Source organism: Astatotilapia calliptera, chromosome 16 (assembly GCF_964374335.1).
Source record: "Astatotilapia calliptera chromosome 16, fAstCal68.1, whole genome shotgun sequence".
Classification (NCBI taxonomy): domain Eukaryota; kingdom Metazoa; phylum Chordata; class Actinopteri; order Cichliformes; family Cichlidae; genus Astatotilapia; species Astatotilapia calliptera.
In genome coordinates, this window is record NC_137437.1 from 15,720,972 (window position 1) to 15,743,078 (window position 22,107).

Sequence of the window (22,107 nt, forward strand, 5' to 3'; positions counted from 1 at the left end):
CAATGAAAAGAACTTCATATTTTCCAGTAACAGTCTGTTGTTGAAATTTTGAATTTCCAAGTCTCAGTATGAAGGGCTAACCTGACTGCATAGGTTTGGAATCACTGTATCAATATTAGCCTTATTGCCTTATTGCCATTTTTGCACACCATGACCCCTCATCCAACTCACAGTCAAAATCAAACTTAATTTTAATATCAGTTTCCTTCCTTTATCCCTTCTTTCCTTCCTTCTGGCCAGCAAGCCTTATCCGTGGCGCACTAACAAAGGGAAGAAAAAAAAACCCAACTCGCTGGCCCCGCCCCCTTTAAAAACGCAAAAAAAAAGAAGGGGGAAAAAAAAGGGCCAGCAACAATGTGATAGACAACACAGCCGCTCTGCTCTCTCAGCGTAGTAGTGGATATCTTCACAGTGACCAGAGAGCAGAGGCGAGCCAAAGCGAGCCGCATGCTCGCTGTGCAACAAGGGGGACGGGAGCAAAATGAACCACCGGAAAGCCGCAGCAGCAGCAGCATCCATTGAGGACCCGTAACAGTATTTGGGTAAGGCTTTGTTTGCTCTCCCTAGGATTTCGATACAGTTCTGCATTTTCTGATTAAGAGCGCTTTGTGCACGAACGCGGAGCGGAACAAGGGGAGGATGTGTTCGCACGATGTTTGCTTAAAGCGCTGCAATACCGAGAATTTGAAATGGAAAAAAAAACCCTAAATAAAAAGAAAAAACATGCGGATGAGAATGTAGCCGACAGCGCTTTGTCTTCGTTACTTCTCCGGAGCAGCATAACCATCACAGGAAGCTCATTTTAACAGCGGCTCATTTTTTCTAACCATTTTTATTGGTTAGATTGTTAAGTAAAAACAGAGGCATTGTTGACACAGGCAGCAGAGTTCACCGTTTCTGACGCGATCCTGTTACCCGGCGCTGTTTAGTGTTTTTCTTTTTTTTCTGCTTCGCCCCACAATGGATTGATTTCATTCACATCTCACTGTGAAGCCAGTGCCCCACTCCGCTCTACAACTTGGGAAGAACATGCGGAGGTTTCTCGCTGCCTTAGCGCTCAGTTATTGATGCACATGCTGGAGCAGCTCCACACAAAACAGCAAACCAAGGCCAACTAAGGAGCTCCAGGTTAAATTAAATTAAAAACAGTTGTATAGTATTACATTAATAGCGCTTTGACGCAAACAGAAATCAGTGCCACTTTAGTTAAGGTGGAAATAACCTGCTTTGTATACCAAAAGTTACATTTGCTGCTTCCCTTCAGACTCAACTCAGTTCACTTCAATTCAGTTTTATTTATGTAGCACCAAAACACAACAACAGTTGCCTCAAGGTTCGTTATTGTAAGGTAAAGAGCTTACAATAAAACAAAAAGAATTCCCATTAATCAGACAACCACCTATGAGGAAGCGCTTGGGGAAAGTGGGGAGGAAGAACTCCCTCGTAACAGGAAGAAACTGCAGAACAGGCTCAGAGAGGGGGGAGACATCTGCCAAGACCTACTGGGGGTGATGGGAGGAAAAGAGGACAGAATACACACTGTTGAAGAGAGCCAGAGATGAATAATGACTAATGATTAAATGCAAGTGGTGTTTAAACACATTGTGACACAGTTGTAGCCGTTTGTTTTTAAAATTAGAAGCTAACCTATTCTACTTTACATTCACTCCCAGACTAACACCAGGTGATTGAAAGCAGTGAAAACAACAACAACAGGACCAACAACACACAGACACACACTGGTGTCAAGAGCAATTAAGCCTTTTATTTTTTGTGCATGCGGAGGGTTTGGAACGTGATGCCTTTTGAAGTAGTGCGAGTTGTCTTGATATCAGCAACAGGAAGTCTTATCACTGAGCTGTCGCCACTTTTAGCTGAATGTCACCGTAACACATTAAACCTGCCAAAGAAACGCACACAGCCTTCAAGAACCGCGGTGGAGTTTGGGAGTCGACTGAAACTCATTACAGTGAGAACACGCGCACAACCGCACTGTTCTCCGTAGTCCACCGGAATCAAAGGCACAGGCCTGTTCTTTTGTATTTTCTTTCTCTGTGCATCATAAACAGCTCAGGGAAGGAAATTCAAAGCTCCTCTCCAGGTTATAGTGACATTGCATCAGAAAAGTGTTATTACGTGTGCGCGTGTGTAGAGCTGCTGAATATTTATGTGCGCTGTGGTTTTCAAGGCTTCACGGAGTTTACAAGGACAAGGACAAAAGTTGAATTTAATGGTCACTGTTTAAACTGTAGAGGTAAAGTTATTTTTGTTAAGTTATTCATTTATATGTGATAAAATAAACCAGAGCAAAAACGCAGGATCGCTTTGTGTTCTACTTCTCAAACCATAGATGTTCTTACCCCCTCTCACAGTGCATTATAAATGTGCAAATGAATGCTTGATACACACAGATTTACACCCGCGCTGTGTGAAAGCGTTGTGACTGTCACACAACTTCTGTATTACTGCTATTACACACAACTAGCTAATCGCATCCACACGTTGGCTGGCACCTCTTTGTGTCTGCAGCTGGATGTTTATTGTCTCCAATGGGGCTCCCTCCCTCTGTGTGTGCAGACAAGGCAAAGGTGTTAAGGAGAGCTCCTTTCTTTGCACACACTAACACTAACACACCACATTTATTCCACCACAGCAAATACATCAAGCCATTTTTACACACAGAGTCTTTATTTCTTTATCAAACTGATAGATATTGACCAGCATGTAGTTCTTTGACACGCTGAGTGCAGCTCAAAGTCGTCATTGGAAAAATGTGTGTAAATATAAATCAGCAAGTCGCTGAAACTGCAGCATAGTAAGCATGTGGGTCAGTATCGTGTGTTCACGATTCTCACGATCTCTTTCCTTTTCAACCTTTCTGGTCATGTGACCCAAAGTTGCATTCTGCCATGAAGGTAGTAAACATGTAAAATGATAAGGGTGTAGAGGTTCTGTAAAACTAGTGAGAATTTACACTGCAAAGAAACACATTAGCTTGAAAGGAAGGTTTGGGAGGTTAATTACACACACACGCACACACACACACACACACGCACACATGTAAAAGAGAGGGAGTGTTGTGTGTGTGTGTGTGTGCATTCATGAATATGACTCTAAAAATACTAGGAGGTGAAAAAAATGCTAACAGATGAAATGCATAATTGAAGTCGGCTATGACCCAGTAACAGTGTTGGAGTCAAAGACTGACTGTTCTTATTAGCATCAGATGAGAGGACGTCTGAGAGGGGAAGTGATTCATACCAGCTTTAGTCTGGATTAGGCTGTAAAGAGATAGATGTGCAGGAGTCGATCTGTTCACGAGCAGGGCCGTGAAGTGGATATTGCACCGCTGCAGCCTCGAAGGTGCTCGGAATAGTTGCATTGATTAAAGTATAAGATGGTACTGCTGATATTGAGGTTTTCAGAATGGTTTTTTTTTTCGCATTAAACCTGCAGTAGCATGTTTTTCATCACCTGAGGGCTGTGCTATGAACAAAGTTCAACAGAGCCAGGCTTTCTTTGCGTTAGCCTGAGTTGGAGGTAATGGGCATCATGACAGTGTTTATCAGTTTTTTCTGTCAAGTTGGGGTTTCTGCCTCAAGCTCTGCACACTCACATAAAAATGGGCATTTTTGTAGGTAATGTGACACTTCCTCCACCAAAAAATGATCCCTGTGAGTGCCACCTAGTCTAGCCAGAGACGTTATCAGATGGTGATAATAAATAGTGATTAAAATTCTCCAAAGAACAGAAAAAGTATCTGAGTAAAATGCAATACAGTTGCAAATAAGACAAAATTAATGCTGCAGAAAATTAATAATCTGGTGATTTAATGCGCCGAGCGGTAAAATAAATATATTAATTCAAGTTATGCTGAGTGTACTTTCTGCGCTCAGGTTTTTTTCTAAGGTAACAGCTGCAGATTAGAAGCCCTGAAACTTTAAACCGGATTTATTGAACATTAAAGGTTTATTGGCAGATTAACTCAAATTAATGTTACTGAGTAAACAGGTGTTTCACATATAAAACATATTTTCCCAGCAGAGATTTTAAAAGATTAGCACTTTAAACGTGCTGTAAATGATAGATTTAAATCAGATTTTAGATTTTAAACCAAAACTTTAAATCTGTCCTCAGGTTATATGCTTAACATATAACCTGTTACCATGGGGATTTAGGGTACTTTAAGCTCAAAGAAGCTCACTAAGCCATTAATCTCGCTGAGCAGCACATGCCCCAAGTGAAAACAAGTAACCCAAACTTTTTAACTTGACATGCCAGCCTTTGTATGTATCTTTAATTTGCACTTGTGTTTCTATCTAGCTGTTAGATTTATCACAGTTTGTCAACAATGAAAGGAAGAAGTTAAGACTGTGCAACTAGTTGCACAGTCTTAAGTGTGTGAATGGGTGGATGACTGGATATGTAAAGCACTTTGGGGTCCTTAGGGACTAGTAAAGCGCTATATAAATACAGACCATTTACCATTACAACATGTAACTGTCAGAAAAGTTGATTTCGAAACTTGTTTGCTTTCACAGAATCTTTTAACGTGGACTCAAAAATTGCAGCACGTAAGAAATGTTAGGCTAATTTGTTTGTTTCATGTCTATGATAGAAAAAAACTATATGTCAGTGGAGTTTTAAAAAACCAAATATCAGTATCCGTCCTAAAAACAAAATCCGGCATTGATCAAGCTCTACTAGTGAATCTCTTGATGCATGCTTAATCATCCAGGTAAGTAAATGCTAAAAATTCTACATCCAGATGAACAGAATCAACCTGGTGAATGTTTCGATGCTTTCATCTGTGTGTGTACTAGATAGGGCTGCCACAAACGATTATTTTGATAGTCGACTAGTCACTGATTATTTTTGCGATTAGTCAACTAATCACATCATCATCCATTGGACATACAGCGTACAGCTTATTGCACCAGCAGCATCTGCTCTTATATAACTATCATTAGCTTACAGCTTTAAGTGTTTAAGTTAAGTGCTAATTAAAAATAAAGACAAGATGATAGTTTATTAAAGTTTAATGAAGTTTGCAGATTGTTTCGGTGAAGTTTAATAAACTCCTTGCTATCTAAAATATAACAGGACACCGGAGTAAATTCTCGAGCATCTCACACTTCTGATAATCAGCTGTCTGCTTGACGTTTATTCAGCTGTGTAAAAACTATAACTTTAATCTCAGCCAAACCGATTTACTCAGGAACAAATAAAATACTAAAAAAAAGCCAAACAATAACATTTTAAGCTAAGTGACGGCAGTGGGTTTGAAAACGATTTGCCGGGAGTCCGGTGTTCTCACGGCTCTAGTTAGCCTAGCCCCCGGCTAGCTATCGAGCTAGTGGGTAACAGACGTCTCCGAAAACGTCGGAGCGCTTTTGAAAATATGTGGTGTCCTGATAAACTGAGCAGATATTTGAGGTTTACACAGCTACATTCTCGCCTGAAAATATGTTAAACGTTTATTTTGTGACCCGGAAAGAATAATAAGAGTAATATAAAAACTAACTAGCTGCCGCCATTGTTGACAACAGAGCTGGGCTGCGCTATGAATTCTGGGACGGAGCTACTTCTTCTTCTTCGGGGTTTAACGGCAGCTGGCATCCTTGTACATGCAGTGCTGCCATCTTCTGTTTCAGTCCGTTATTACACTCTTAAATCCTGCTACTTATTCCTGCGTCTTTTGTGATCTTACAAAGCTTCAAACGACGCGTCGACTATTAAATCAGTTGTCGACGATTTTGATAGTCGACGTAATCGTGACTAGTCGACTAATCGTGGCAGCCCTAGTACTAGACTGTAAAAACAACTTTTGTAAGACTCATGTCACACAACGTGAGACAGGTCTCGGCTTCAGATTGTGTGATTAAAGAACATCATAAAGCTGATGAATATGAGGGCAGAGATAAATCATCTGCTTGCGTCATCTGGTTTGTGCTGCTCTTATCTGTGGAAATTACATAAAAGTACGCAAAACTTGTTTTGAAATATATATTTTTTCTTTTATGTTGCTTTCTGTTGCTTTTGCATGTGATGGTCCACTTATGGAGTCACCTCGAAGGGGAATCGGCATCATTTTTTGTTTTTTGTTTGGTTTTTTTGGATGTTGGTGGGAGCGTGAGTCACACAGTCAGAACCTGGTTATAAATTAGTGAAGGTGTGAATTTTGCCACAGGGCAGCTGTCTTTGATTGGTGCATTTGAGAGACGGCCACAGATTTTTGCCCTTTCCCAAAGGTGTCCAAAATGAAACAGTGTAAAGAGGCCTTTAGTCTCTGATTGTGTCCATCTGCTGTGCGGTGTTCAATAGGTTTTCGAAGGTGACTTTTGAAAGCTTTTTTTTCTTCTTTTTTGTGAGTAAAAGCAACCACAACAGTAATGTCACTGGCCGAAAAGCCCTGCAAAGCTGAGGGGAGCTGCAGAGTCAGGTAATAATTCTCCAAGCTTTGCTTTGAGTCGATACCCGAGCTCCTTTGTAATTGTTCCTAACATGCTTGCAATTTTACTGTTGGCGATGGCTAGAGGTAGGGTTTCAATTTTATCCGCACCAGACTGTAAATGTTGAGATACAGTGCAAAGGAGTGGAGGGACTTGACGGGCAGGCCACTCCGGGAAGGTGGAGGTGTAATTTCAGATGCCCACTAACCGACCAGACCAGCAGTTATCTGAGCTCAGGCTTCAAAAGCAAGAGAGCTGGAGTCATCAAGCCCAGCTGTGTCCCTCACTCCTGGCTGTAGTGCGTGAGGACTCGGAGGATGACCCCTCTGAACACAGCGGCATCTTTGGTAATTAGCTGTCTTCACAGGATTGTAAAATTCCTGAGGAGGCGTTATTCAAACTTAGCTCGTGTGCATCTCAATGTGCGATGCTGTAGTCCTTATGGTGTGTCTTCTTAAAAAGGGACACAGGATATTCAAGCAGCTTATTATGGCGTCACATTCTTATTTTTACTCTTAAGTCTCTAATCTCAGTTCGTGAGGGGAGGCAAGTGTCCGGAGTTCAGACAGATTATAAAAAGGTTAGCTTTCTGTAAATGGTTCTTGAGCTGTAGTTTAGTGGGGTTGGTCTCTGCACAGTTAAGTAAATAATATTTATTTAGAACTTTTTAAGCAAAGAATCTATTACAAAGTACTTTACAGGGAATTTAAAAATATATCGCACAAAAACAACATAATACGAAAGAACATCATCCAAATATCTGTCTAAAAAAAGTAGTTTGATCGTGGAGGCGCGGTGACGTGGAGAATGCTTACGGCCTTGCTCAGCATTCCTCTTCTCCGATTCTAAAATGCAGTGTTTCACGCTACCTGTCAACATTGATTGACAGATTGATTGACAGGCAGAAAGTCAACCAACAATACCACCTTTCAGTCCCAAAACACAGTTGCACACTGCGTGCACTGTGCGTAAGCATTCTCCGTGACACAGCGCGTCCACACGTCGCCCTTAAAACTGTCGCTCTCTTTGGTTGGAACTTCATCTCCCAACCACCCTATAGTTTGAACTTTACACCCAGTGAGATAATCCATCCACAATACGAGGTTAGTCATTAATATACTGATGCATGGGCTGGGCTGTAGTTACATCGTAAGGTTTTAAAAACTGATCCTTAAAATGATTAGCGGTAATAAAAACCGAAAGAGGCCGACAGTGATCAATGACTGTTTTTAGGGGCTTTTTGAGATTAAATAGAACAAGATACAAGGTTCAAGGTTCTTAGAGGAAGAACATATATATATATATATATATATATATATATTAGGGGTGCAACGATACACAAAATTCACGGTTCGGTTCGGTTCGATACTTTGGTGTCACAGTTCGATATTTTTTCGATACAAAAAAATGTTCATGCCTTTTTAATTTGTCATTTATTAAAATTATAAATATATATTTTAACTCAAAAGTACAGTTTTTAAATTTAACCCTAACCCTTGTGCGTGTTTTTTATTTTGACAGCGAATGCGCACCTGCGGACCACTTATGTGCAGCCCTGGTTATTTAGCTCGTCATATTGCAGCCACAGAAATTCTTTTGTCCATGAAACCATAAAGCTGCACTTTCTTTTTGCCTTAGTCTGATTTGTCATAACTTCTCCGTTTTGTGGTAAGCTTTTCTTTGGCTGTCACTTCTTCACCCTGACCTGTCTTATTTGGCTCAGCAGAACTAAAATATATATCTGTCTGTGAAGGTTCTCAGTCATCCAGGTCATCGTAGTCAAATATAAATCCTGCTGCTTTTACACACGCACTCACATAAGCTCAGCGATTCTCTACGCGATCAGCCTCTCACATGTTTAAGCTTGTGGCGGGAGATTTCACTTGTCATGTTTGCATAGTAAGCTAACGATTAATAAGACGATGTCAGAGGAATTGGTGCACAAATTATCATCACTCACAGATCAGTGCTGTCGCTCTCTATACACAGTTCGCACGATTGCAAAGTGAAAGCAAAAAAACAAGCGCAAATTCAAACGCGATTTCAATATGTCACATATTGACAGTGGCTCACCGATGCCAATGACATAATTACCCAGCTACATTTCTGAAAGAATGTAAAAGCATTGACATATATTTTTCCTTCCTACAATAGCCCTACGGGCAGGGAAGAGATAGATTTTGGTAGCCCGACTGAAAAAATCGCTAGCTCCGGGACGTCGGGCTAGCGATATTGCGAGCCCTGTATCTGATTGAGGAATCACTCATCTTTGTAAAAGAGAGTTTATTACAGAGAAATGTCTCTTTCCAAAATAAAAGCTATACTATCCGCTTCTTCTGGGCTATATTCTCAGCAGCATAAGGAGAATCATGTGCTAACAGCTGTCTAAATGACTCGGCTAAAGTTAGTAGCATGCTTGTTGTTTTTGTCTTTGCACTAGGATGATGTCGGCGTAAATGTGCAGTCATATTCGTTGTGTTCCCACTAGTGCTTTCAGGTTAATCTCGTTGAAATGACCTTAACGCCACAACACGGCAAATCTCCGTTAACGAGCTACCGCCGATCATGGGGCTAGACGGCCAACACGTTAACGAGCTAACTGCGCTAACACACTAGTTCCCACCCATGTAATTGAGCATTGCATGGCACATCCAACATACTGTTTTACTTTAGTCCATGACTCGCTTACCTTCAGGGTCATACGTCACATGAAAACCAAAATAATTCCAAACGCCAGATCTGAATGAGGGTGGGGGAGGTGCCCTGCTCTCTTCCTTCTGACTATGCTGTCTGTGTTGAGCGCTCAGTGGATCTGCGCTCGACAGTGCAGCCTAGGCGGAGTAGTCGAACGCAGATTCACTGAGCGCTCAACACAGACAGCATCGTCAGAAGGAAAGTTGATAAAATAAATTACAAATGTTGTATTGTTCATACATATGCGTACCGAACCGAAAGCACTGTATCGAACGGTTCAATATCGATACAAATATCGTTGCACCCCTAATATATATATACATTGTGCATGTGCAGTAGTAGCAGCAAGCAGCTGAATTCTGTACATTAATATGAATAGACATCTGACTATTTTACAGGATAGACAATATAAACATATTTAAAATTAAAGGAATTGAAATGTACATTGTGCCTTGGTTTAGTGTCTGGAAGAGTCCTGTCTCAGTCAATTATAGATGATGTGAGTTTAGATGATGTGAGATGTGTGTGTTTAGGGCCCGGATGGCTTGGGGATAGAAGCTCCTCTTGAGTCTCTCTGTCCTTGCCTGGATGATGCAGAACCTTCTACCAGATTGCAGAAGTTGGAACAGTTTGTTGCCTGGATGGGACGGGTCCTTCAGTATCTGCGCTGCTCTAGTCCGGCATCTCCTGGTGTAGGTGTCCTGAAGCGGGGGGAGAGCAATCCTGCAGCAGTGTTCTGCTGTACGGACCACTCTCTGGAGAGCTTTTTAGTCCTTCACACAGCTGTTCCCAAACCACGATGTCATGTTCTGTGTGAGGATGCTCTCCACAGCGCCTGTATAGAAAATCCTGAGGATCTTTGGAGAGACCCTGAACTTCCTCAGTTGTCGTAGGTGATACAGGCGCTGCCTAGCCTTTTTGGTCTGGACCTGAATGTGGGCAGCCCATGTCAGGTCTGAGGAGATGTGGACACCAAGATACTTGAAGGACTGCACCCTCTCCACTGGAGCTCCATTGATGATAATGGGCTTGTAGTCTCTGTGCTGACCCCTTCTGAAGTCCACCACCAGCTCCTTGGTCTTGCTGACGTTCAGCTGGAGGTGATTGTCCTGGCACCATGATGCCAGATTCTTCACTTCATCCATGTAGGCCGTCTCATCGTTGTTGGAGATGGCACCCAACACCACTGTGTCGTCAGCAAACTTCACAATGGTGTTGGAGCCATGGGTGGCCACACAGTCTGAAGTATAGAGGGAGTAGAGCAGTGGCGAGAGGACACATCCCTGAGGTGCTCCTGTGTTGATGGTGATGCTGTTGGAGAAGCACCTGCCCACCCTCACCACCTGAGTTCTGCCAGTGAGGAAGTCCAACACCCATGCACACAGATGGCTGTTAAGTCCCAGATCCCTCAGCTTTGTGAACAGTCTGCAGGGCACTATTGTGTTAAACGCTGAACTGTAATCAACAAACAGCATTCGCACATAGTTACCCTGTTTCTTGTCCACATGGCTGAGAGTGGTGTGTAGGACGTGGGCGATGGCATCCTCTGTGGATCTGTTGGATCTGTAGGCGAACTGCAGCGGATCTGTGGTGTCTGGGATGGAGAAGGAGATGATGTTCTTCAGCAGCCTCTCAAACACCTTCATTACTACCGAGGTCAGTGCAACTGGCCGGTAATCGTTCAGGGATGAGGGTTTGCTGTTCTTGGGCACAGGGATGATGGTGGATCTTTTGAAGCATGTGGGGACCACAGACTTCGCCAGGGACTCGTTGAAGATGGAAGTGAACACACCTGCTAGCTGGTCAGCACAGCAGCGCAGCAGACGGCCGGTGATGCCATCTGGCCCCGCCGCTTTCCTTGTGTTCACTCTCCTCAGTGCCGCTCGGACGTCATGCTCCGCGATGCTGGTCACCGGTCTCTCGCAAAGCATGTTAAAAACATAAAAGCCTTATTAAACGCAGGGTAGTTTGGGCCCGGAAGCAAGATTTGTCATGTCATCACTTAAAGACTGGATCCCTTTTCTGTGTGTGGACCAGAGAAATATCGATACTGACAGCAGTTTTCTAAGCCTGTTTGTCTCGTTTCCTACTCACCGTCATCAGTAAGCGTGCGAGGTGACACGGTCTGGTACTACAAACATCGCCATGTACTTTCAGCCTACACAAGAAGGGCAACAGACAGCGAAAGAGGCTTTAAGTGGACTTTCTCTACTTTTTTTCCCCACGTCAAACGGCCGCCCGCTGTGGGCGTCAACACTCCCGGCTGTATTTATGGGCCATAATGTGAGGTGTGGAACTGCATTTCCTTCATAGGACCTTGCCGCTGGCAGACTGTATTCAAGCGAGCGCTATGCACTGTGAAAGCCTGTCATCAAGAAGCACTGCTCTGTGTGATTTATCAGAAGGGGATGTGGTTGGAAGGTCACAATGAGTCAACCCTTTCCAGCCATATAATTTCATCAGATTTGCCATTTTCTTCTGGTGAAGAGAACTTTGTAAACTAAGCACTAGTTTCATTTCTCTTCCCCCCACTTTTTTGGAACCATGAATTGCCAAGTCCTCTAAGTATAGTGTCATTTTAGACTTTTTAAGTCTTCCACCTATTTAGACTCTAAACAGCCAGTGGGGTGGGTGATGAATAATAATTTTCTCTTGACCGATGTCTGCTTTGAATAAGTCACAGGTTTGTTTTTTCCCATTGGCTGTGTCAGTAGCACTAGTCTCAAATAAAACACGTCCTCTCCTCTGGTAATTACAAGGTGCACAAACAGCTCTCCCAGAGTTCTGATAGAAAGGGGCTAATTGGCAGTGCAGTGACCTTGTCCACATATGTGTGTGTCCAGGTGTTGTCTCACTATTATGGTTTTTTTCTCTCCTTTCTGCAGAGTGAAGACTCTGTTGTTTCCTCTGTGCTAAAAATCAGTTGTGGGTTTTCTGTAACAGATGGACTGTGACAGGTGTGCTTGTGTCTGTGTGTGTGTTTTGTGTGTGAGAGACTTCCGCTCCCCTGCACCTCTTAGCCATTATTAGGTGTAGCTGCTTCGTCGAAGCAAGATTAATGAGTTTCTGAGCATGCCTTTGCAAAAATAGACATTTTTGCTCAAGTGATGTAATCAGTGCTGTAGTTGAAGGAGGATAGAAGGGGACAGGACAGACCTAATCTCCCTCAGTGGGATCGGTCTTTAATGGAGTTGGTGCTTTTTGCTCTGACCTTGCTGGACCTGATATTACAGCAGCATGAAGCCATCTCTCATGAGTCTGATCCTGTTACCACCAAGTGGGAATCCAGATGAACGACGTCTCTTTCTCGGTATTTCCTATAATTGATGAGCCTGTCTGTAACTTCTTTGTTCTGTGGGTTGTGTCATTGTATCAACACAAAAACGGACGCGTTTTTACACGTAACTCATGATTACGTTTTCTTTTTACAGGAAAGTGGTGGTGCCAGGCATCACAGGAAAACAAAACGAGACACACTGTTGTTCTGGTTAAACCAGTAAGTCTATTAACTAGTCACATGGTGCTAACATTCACCCATAATTTAGATCTTGTCAGTGTTGTTTAGTAGGTGTGTGTTGCATCGTTCACTTTGCTGTTTTGTTTTTATGGAAATTAATTGTAGTGTTTTGGTTCATCCCTAAGCCACAGTTTGGTTTGAAGGCCTAGATGTTACAGACAGATATTTGTTTGCGTTGAGACAGATGTGTACTTCAGGAGGTGAATGGAAATGTTGAACAGTCTGTGAACTAATGATACAAAAGTCTGGTGGGACATTATCGTGAGAGGCCCTTTTATGATCCAGTAGTTTTTGGAACTTGCCTCAACTGACCAATTATTTGAAGATTTGCATGTTTTTAGGAAATTAAGTCTAAAAGTATTTAGAAACTGTCTTTTTTTTTTTTTTTTAACATGTGTTGACCAGTTTTGGGTCATAGTTTTTGAAAAGTTATTTGAGTTTTTTAGAATTAATTGTGTGCATTTAAAAAATAAAGACTACTAGGCGGGGGGCTGTCTGTGCTGTTTCACTATCGTTGTTCTTGCATAAACTAGCCCTCTGTATACATAAAGGGCTGAGCAATGCAATTCAAGTAGTGCACCATAACTAATAAGTAAGGATTAATGACTCTGGTGTTTACTTTCTTAATGAATGGCTGACATTAAAGCAGTGATTCTCAATTGGGGTCTCTTGATTTTTGTCAGTCCAAAATCCAAAGCTGTTCACTTTTTAATTACTAGGAAGAAAAAGAAGACCAAAAACCAATCAGCATTTGAGAATCTGAATTTCATTTGCTGTTTTATTATCGGTTATTGTGCTGACTAAAAAATACCAAGAAGAAATGGACACAACTCGGAGTGAAAACAAAGAGGACTTGGACTCTAGTGTCAAAACAATACTCTTGCTGATACTCTTGCAGTTACTCTTGTAGTTACTCTTGTAGTTAGCCTTCTGTGTATCTGTTTACATATTTTTTCCACCCTTTTTGTTGTAGAGTCCTTATTTAGCTTCTGAGATTTAAATAATTTCATTGTTTGTGTAGCTGTTGGAAATGTTTTTTTAAAACCGTGCTTAGCTGCAGTCATGTGATTATTAGCGTATGTGACTGGCAGGCAGTTGATTGGCTGGAACTAGCTGTATTGTGCATGTGAAAGGTGTCATTTGTGCGGAGCCGGTTTCTCTAATGCCAGTACAAATTCACATTTCCACAAAAAGACTGACAGTCAAAACAAGATTACAATAACTACAAGCAAGCAACGAGGAATATTCAGTCAGTTCTCTGTATGTGTACAGTACAATATTAAAATGACCGACGTCAGAGCAAAGCCACGCAGATGTGATCACAGCCAGCCAAGCGGTGTCTGCGCTTACATCTGCATGCACAGCACCACAACTGAATGTAGGTCACAGATGAAGGCAGTGGTAGTGGTGGTGGGGGTGGGCATTGGAAGTGGAAGTGAAGGGAAGAGGAAGCCCTTCATTATGTCATTGTGTTGGAGTTTCAGTGACAGGACTAGAATAGGATGTACAGGGAGGTTTTAAGAATTAAAGTAATAATTCTTCTACATGTCCGCAAAAACAAAGATGCAATATGTCAGCAGGCCCGTCTTGTTCCTCTCTGACAGGGTCAGAAAACAACTACCTGCATTAGATAAATGACTTCTGCTCACTTGTTTTGCTCTTTTTTTGGAGGTTTTTTTCCCAGCACAAGAAAACATTTCAGCTTTGACATTATCCTGTCTCCACTTTCTCATTTATGTGGGCTTCAGTCTATTTGCTATTCTTATCAGCTGCTCTTTGAAGTTGGAAGATGTGATGAACTGTAGCAGGCCCTTTGGAGAGCTCAGATACTGCCAGTGTAATTACACAGGATGAAGTGTTCTGTACCACATGGTAATAACTCCATCGCCTCCTGAGGCTAAAAGTACGCTGGACTTTGCAGCAGGGCACTTATGAAGCGAGGAAGGAGAGACTCTCCTCATTTAATCTTTGCATGCGCTTCGTCTTTATGTTCAATTTCTCACTTCAGCTCACGTATTCAAGTGACCTCTGATGTCTTGCTTCTCATTTTCGGTGTCTCATTTGTTCCTTGTCAGATCCAGAACCACCCAAGTTTCCCCAGATTAGATGAGAAAGTGCAGCATGTACAGTACAGTGAAATGTTATGCACTGGACGGGCTAAGTTTGAATGATATCCATTAACTTTGGACGATTGGACAAATGCACCGCCCAACCCTGTTATTTAAAAAAAAGAAAAAGAAAAAAGAAGCCGTTCCAGTGATGGCCCCGGCTCTGGAAGTGTGTCTGTCTCAATGACACTTACAGCTTGAATCATGTCTGCAGACCAAAAACGTTGGACGCATTGATTCTGATTTCCAGAGTCTGTATTTGGTATGTTGCTAACCTGGGTAATTTCCATCTCTGTCTCATATAGAGCAGTTTAATTGGTGAGATCAAAGGCTGTGTAGCTGTTTCATCACTTTTACACTTTATTCTTTTGCCTTTTGGAGTAATTTATTCAATCTCTTCTTCTGGAAAAGTTCTGCTCATGTGAAGGAGAGTGAAGCGTGAAATCTGAAATGCAGATTAGTTGGTGGAATTGCACCAAAACAACATTCTCCTTGACTTTGAACTAGGTGATGTGAATAAGCAATGAATAGGAAAGGGCTCTGTTCCAACAAGCTCTGACTTTAGCCATAAACATATCAGAGCAGATTAACTCAGAGATGTTCAACTCGTAGCTTTTAGTTCCGTGAAGGCTGATCAGAATAAGTTCAGTCTGCTCTGAGTGCGTTCACCCCGAGTTAAGTGTGTGCATGAGTAGAGGGGGAAAAAGCGATCATCAGCAGAGCTTCGGGATGCACCATGGCAACCGGTAAATAAAGAGCAAAGTTTCCATTTGAGTCCAGTTGACCGAGGAATATGAATGTGTGTCACCGTGGACCATGAGGTTGATCTCAAAGAACAGAACAGAGTCAGTTTAGTTAGCTTGAACCACGCTACCGGCATAAAATACACTGTTACATTTTTAAAAAGAGGATATCATTTTTTTGTAGTGTCTTTTTTATCTTTTGCTATGTGCTAACATGGCTAATTTCTTTTACCTAGTTTGAATTTTCAACAGGTAGAATCCACATCCTCTGTCATGTGACTGATTCAGGTGGTTTACATACATACATACATATTGCTGTCAAGCTTAAAGGTTAATATTTATTCCAAAGTGAAGAGATAAGTTGGGTTGAAATATTTCTTTTCTGTCAGAAGCTTATAAAAATGTGTTTTAAATAAATAACAAAGGTGTAGAAAATCCTAAATCTAATCAGTCAAAAGCTACTAGTCCTACAGAATAACACAAACAAAATGGAAAAGTTAATTCATTAGTCAGTTCCAAATAAATAATGTCCACAATAATACAAAATATAATCTCAAATTATATCAGTTCTTCTGTATAGACTTAAAGTGTTAAACAACAAAAACATGTACAGTGGCGCAAAAAAGTATTTAGTCAGCCACCGATTGTGCAAGTTCCCCCACCGAAAATGATGACAGAGGTCAGTAATTTGCACAAGAGGTACACTTCAACTGTGAGAGACAGAATGTGAAAAAAAAAATCCATGAATCCACATGGTAGGATTTGTAAAGATCCTTTGTTGGCAATAACAGAGGTCAAACGTTTACTATAGGTCTTTACCAGGTTTGCACACACAGTAGCTGGTATTTTGGCCCATTCCTCCATGCAGATCTTCTCGAGAGCAGTGATGTTTTGAGGCTGTCGCCGAGCAACACGGACTTTCAACTCCCGCCACAGATTTTCTATGGGGTTGAGGTCTGGAGACTGGCTAGGCCACTCCAGGACTTTCAAATGCTTCTTACGGAGCCACTCCTTTGTTGCCCGGGCGGTGTGTTTTGGATCATTGTCATGTTGGAAGACCCAGCCTGGTTTCATCTTCAAAGTTCTCACTGATGGAAGGAGGTTTTGGCTCAAAATCTCACGATACATGGCCCCATTCATTCTGTCCTTAACACGGATCAGTCGTCCTGTCCCCTTGGCAGAAAAACAGCCCCATAGCATGATGTTTCCACCCCCATGCTTCACAGTAGGTTTGGTGTTCTTGGGATGCAACTCAGTATTCTTCTTCCTCCAAACACGACGAGTTGAGTTTATACCAAAAAGTTCTACTTTGGTTTCATCTGACCACATGACATTCTCCCAATCCTCTGCTGTATCATCCATGTGCTCTCTGGCAAACTTCAGACGGGCCTGGACATGCACTGGCTTCAGCAGCGGAACACGTCTGGCACTGCGGGATTTGATTCCCTGCCGTTGTAGTGTGTTACTGATGGTGACCTTTGTTACTTTGGTCCCAGCTCTCTGCAGGTCATTCACCAGGTCCCCCCGTGTGGTTCTGGGATCTTTGCTCACCGTTCTCATGATCATTTTGACCCCACGGGATGAGATCTTGCGTGGAGCCCCAGATCGAGGGAGATTATCAGTGGTCTTGTATGTCTTCCATTTTCTGATGATTGCTCCCACAGTTGATTTTTTCACACCAAGCTGCTTGCCTATTGTAGATTCACTCTTCCCAGTCTGGTGCAGGTCTACAATACTTTTCCTGGTGTCCTTCGAAAGCTCTTTGGTCTTGGCCATGGCGGAGTTTGGAGTCTGACTGTTTGAGGCTGTGGACAGGTGTCTTTTATACAGATGATGAGTTCAAACAGGTGCCATTCATACAGGTAACGAGTGGGGGACAGAAAAGCTTCTCACAGAAGACATTACAGGTCTGTGAGAGCCAGAGATTTTCCTTGTTTGAGGTGACCAAATACTTATTTTCCACCCTGATTTACGAATAAATTCTTTACAAATCCTACCATGTGAATTCATGGATTTTTTTTTCACATTCTGTCTCTCACAGTTGAAGTGTACCTCTGGTGCAAATTACTGACCTCTGTCATCATTTTAAGTGGGGGAACTTGCACAATCGGTGGCTGACTAAATACTTTTTTGCCCCACTGTATATGGAATTCAAGAAAAGAGGAAGATGAACAAAAAAGGAGAACATAAACAAAACCACTCAGTTCTTATTGTCTGCTTAAAAAAAAAAACAAGAATCAGCCACTTAAAATCTGACATTTTGATGCAAAGTTCATTCAGTTTTTGTAAAATCCCTTGAATGAAAGCGGAAAGTCTGCACTTCAATCAAACTTAGATTGCTTGATTTGCGATCCACTATGGTGGTGTGCAAAAGGCAAAACTACAAGAATTGTGTCTTCGCCCCAAACATCGCAGCATCACCTGTATATAACAAACCCTTCTTTTCATCAGTGTTCATTGGGAGGTCTTGTTCTGAAGGCTTGTTAACATTTTCCATTGTCTTTTTGTCTCACTCACACTCCTAATAAACTTGTGTGTATAGGTACATTAGCACTAGAGGTGGGCAGATATGGGCAAATATTGATAGTATAATTACCAATGCTGGTATTTGCATTAGGTTGATACCAGCACATTAGCAATGCTTTGTTTCTGTCCGCTTCTGTGTGTAACCCACTGAATTGTGTTAAATAAATTTTATTTTCAATTTTATTAATTTTTTTCCTGTAACATGCACCGTGACAAATGTCTGAACCTTTTTGTGTTTGACTGTCACGATGTTTTATTTATAGCCTATTGCACATTTAAACAACAGAAGTTGACCCAAAGAGCTTTAGAGACGGGCACGTTTACACTCCAGGTCTCCAAAAACCACAGTTTCAAAATGGAAAAGCCAAAAGGCGTGTTTGATCATATTAAATCACTACTGTGAAAAGTAAAAGTGATTTATTGGTCATTAAAATGTATTTAGAATTTGCATATTGATGATGATTTACCTCATAAATCATGACACGCTGCTCTGCCCTATATAAGCTTTATGTGTATCTGTATATACAGAACAGACCCTGTATTTATTTCGTATCGACTCTATACCAAAATCTGCAGTATTGCACGTTCTAATTCAGCACGTGTTGCTGCTGCCAGCCGCTGCTTCTATGCTGTGTGCATTTACCTAATCTGACATGACTCTAACTCACCATGATATTTGGTTCGACGCTGTGCTTTTGTGTCGTCTCCCTTTTAGTTTTATTGACTTTATGTGACCATGTCTTTGTCTTTTTATTGCCAAGCCCCAACTGTAAATATAGTTAGGCATGTCAACATATTTGAAAATGTCCCACTGTCTCCAACTAGCTTTTAAAAACATAGTTTAAACATTTAGTCATCTCAGGCTAATCTTTATTGGTATTACTCGCTTCATCTTCAGCTTCTCAAATGTCACAGCCAGCTTTTCTTCAGTGTGACTGACTGCAACGTGACAAATGATTGATTGTTGATGTGTTGTGTGTCTAAAGCTTTATGCAGATCAATTATATTTAAACAGCAATTGCAATCATGTCAAAGCAGTCATGTTACTAAAAAAATGAACTAATGTCTAACTGTAATTTCAGTGTTTGTAGAAACATAAACTCCTGGAACCTAATTCGCTCCACTTTGTATGATTGAAGAAGTTAAATTGAGTGAAAGAAGAACTGATTCAGATGCTGTCAGAAGAAACGAGTTGGAGAGAAACTCAGAGTTTGCAGCATGAATTAAAACCTGGCTTCTGAAACGGGGTCTGGGGCACCGGCAGGGTCTTCACCAGTCTCTGTTTCGCCTCACGCTGCTGCACATTACGCAGCTATTAAGGCTTTATTGTGGTTGAGCGTCGTAGTAGCTGGATGTGTCTAAAGATGTTTGTACCCGTTAGAATAGTCTAAGCTGAAGGCAGATTAAAACACCCTCCGTTCTTGCACGCCACTTCATGCAGCTCTCATCTGCCTCCAGAAAGACATTCGGTCACATCCCAATAGACACAAATTCCTGGGATAAGACAAGCTGCCATTTATTATGAATAAACTCTATTTATTTATAATAAATGGCAGTTCCAAATGCACAGTTTTTGAACTCTGGAAAATGAGTATATGGGGCAGACTTTGGAAGCTCCCATGCACGCTGACAGGCACTTCAGTGTTAGGGGCCAGTGCGTAGTTTCTCTGAACTAGCTCTTCAGATATGCTGTCCAACCAAGTCAGACATCAAATGCGTTCATAGCCATCCCCATCGGCCACACTCGGATTGGAATGCATCCCATCATCTTACACAAGCTTGTGAATGTGAAAAGGTCCACAGGAGAGGAGTACAATACCTCTCTGCTCGCTTACCTGCGGAGGGCCGGCCATTCACATGGTCAAGTGGGTGTGAATGTCAGATCTATTTTAAAAGATTATGGTTGGTGTTGGCATCAGATGTGGGGTGAGCAGCCTTGGGGCCAGCTAAAATAAATTTTGGATGGAGCATAAATCCAAAGCATGCTTGAGATCAAAATACAATTTGGGTGTGAAAACTTCTCCAAAAAACCCAAAATACACTCTTTAAGTTCAAGTTCATAAATAACTCTGGGTCCCAGCAGTGAGGGTGCATTCACCCATCCAGCAGCCCCTCCTGCTTCAGCCTATTTCTAACAGTCTCCCTCATGTAATACATCACTGGAAAATCTATTTCCCACACTATGTGGAGCACATACTGCATTTGCATTTATACTACACTATGCTCTCTTCCCATAATCCTGGGAGACTTGGCTTGGAAAATTCTAACCTGTTCATAAATGAATTCGAGTATCTACAATAGCTGACCACACGGTTCACTCTTCGATTTGTTGGTCCACAAATTCTTAGTGAACCTCATCTTGTTGCCTTTTCCTTTTTGTTTTTTTCTTTTTACCTCGCGGTGATGTATTAGTTTACAGCTACTAGAGACAGTTCGAACCATTGCGAGGCAAATATTAAAGAAATTCAGCGTTATTTATTTTTTAAAAACTCTTTCACATGGAAAAGAACTCCGCTCTTGAGTGCTCAATATTTTATTAGGAACAAGTCCTTTGGTTCGTGTAGTAGTTCAGAAAATGTGCAGCCGTCTATTGTAATGCCGTGCGGAAAAATTGGGACCGAAAGAAAGCACTGCTTCAGAGCAAGCCTGCGATAATTACTCTGTGTGCTTTCGGTTCAACCGTATCTTTTATAGGACTCTTTTATTGCTTGTCTTTTGTTTTCTGATGATGTGTTAAACATCGAGTATTAATCTTTGTCGGCCCACTCACTGAATAACTCTTCTTAAATTCAGCGAGCCTCACAAACATGTTCCTATGATCCATCTTCAGAATTTCCATTTTTATTTTCTGTAAATGTTATGTGGCTCTTGCTTCATAAGCCAAAGCCAGAACCTCTTCAGAGACTTATGTTAACTTGCAGGAGAAATTTTTCAAGGCGTCCATGATAAAAGTATTCGTATCGTGGCTGCCCCTCACCAGTTCCTCAGCAGGGTGCTGTAAAGTGGATTCTCTGAGATGATGTGCAGCTGGATCCCCCGAGGGCTCTTCTTACCTGGCAGCCAGATACTGGCTGGAGTTCAGCGTGCTGAGAATATTACAGCAGGGAGCTGCAAGGCATGCTCAAGGAATGTGGTTATGTAAAAGAAATGGAAAAGAAATGTAACTATAAATATATTCTCTATATTGTACTCTTTCTTGCCTCTCTTGTGGAGTCACATTGCAGTTTTATGGCTCGACTGTGGTTCAGTGTTGGTGCTATGCAGAGCTTTGCAGAGCTGTCTTTAACTACCCAGGTGACAGTTTTAATAATATGTATAACAACTGGACATGTCTGCTACTGTTGTTCATGCTTTGCCCCTGCCTTGGAAAAAATATGGTGCATGTGTAAGCAATGTGCTCCTGGCTTGCTGGAGGTATACATGCTACTATAGTCTCCCTGTAGGCAGAATTTCCATAATCATATCTAATTTGGCGAAGAGCTACACAAATCGACACCATCATCGGACCATATACAGACATTTAAACTGCTGTAGAGTCCCAGAGCAACTACATCATATTGATCTCAGCAGGTTTAAATGCAATTCATGCAGGAGGAAATGACGTCGGCCCCGCTGTTTGAAAAGTCATCCTGATTTTGTTTTTTTTTAACTAAGTGAAGATAAAAGATTGGTGTATGAAAAGCAGCCCAGTGATTCTTATCAGAGTTTCCACCTACGTGCACGAGACCACAAACCAGGAACTCTTTGTCAAGGGAGACGTTAGGGGGCCTAACAGTGCTGCATTATGCTAATCACACAGTTGTAGCATAGTCGTTTTTTTTAAGGCAATCAGTGTGAATTAAAAAAAAATAATTGTAAAACATAACCATGGGTGTGCGCAGCTTTTATAACACTATCAGCAAATTTCTGTCTCTTCAGGAACAATTACACCTATAACGCTTTGTCTGAACCACAACGTTAGTCATACAAGTGCCTTCTTGAACACTAATTTTCTCACAGTTCAGCTAATTTTAGGAGGGACTTCTTAAAAGTCTGTTAGTTTATGCAGGATTTGTGCACTTTGTTGC

At 41.7% G+C, this 22,107-nt stretch overlaps 1 protein-coding gene across 3 annotated transcripts in view; it reads left to right on the plus strand.

Moving 5' to 3' along the window:
* Positions 1 to 347: 347 nt before the first annotated feature.
* The window catches only part of st6gal2a (ST6 beta-galactosamide alpha-2,6-sialyltranferase 2a), a 42,454-nt gene continuing 20,694 nt past the window's right edge, over positions 348 to 22,107 (plus strand). Inside the window, exon 1 of one of the 3 annotated variants that reach the window (XM_026144070.2) lies at positions 348 to 542. The gene's annotated coding sequence lies outside the window, so the exon portion shown is untranslated. The remainder of the gene's footprint in view (positions 543 to 22,107) is intronic. The other 2 variants (XM_026144069.2, XM_026144071.2) reach the window with 2 other exon arrangements.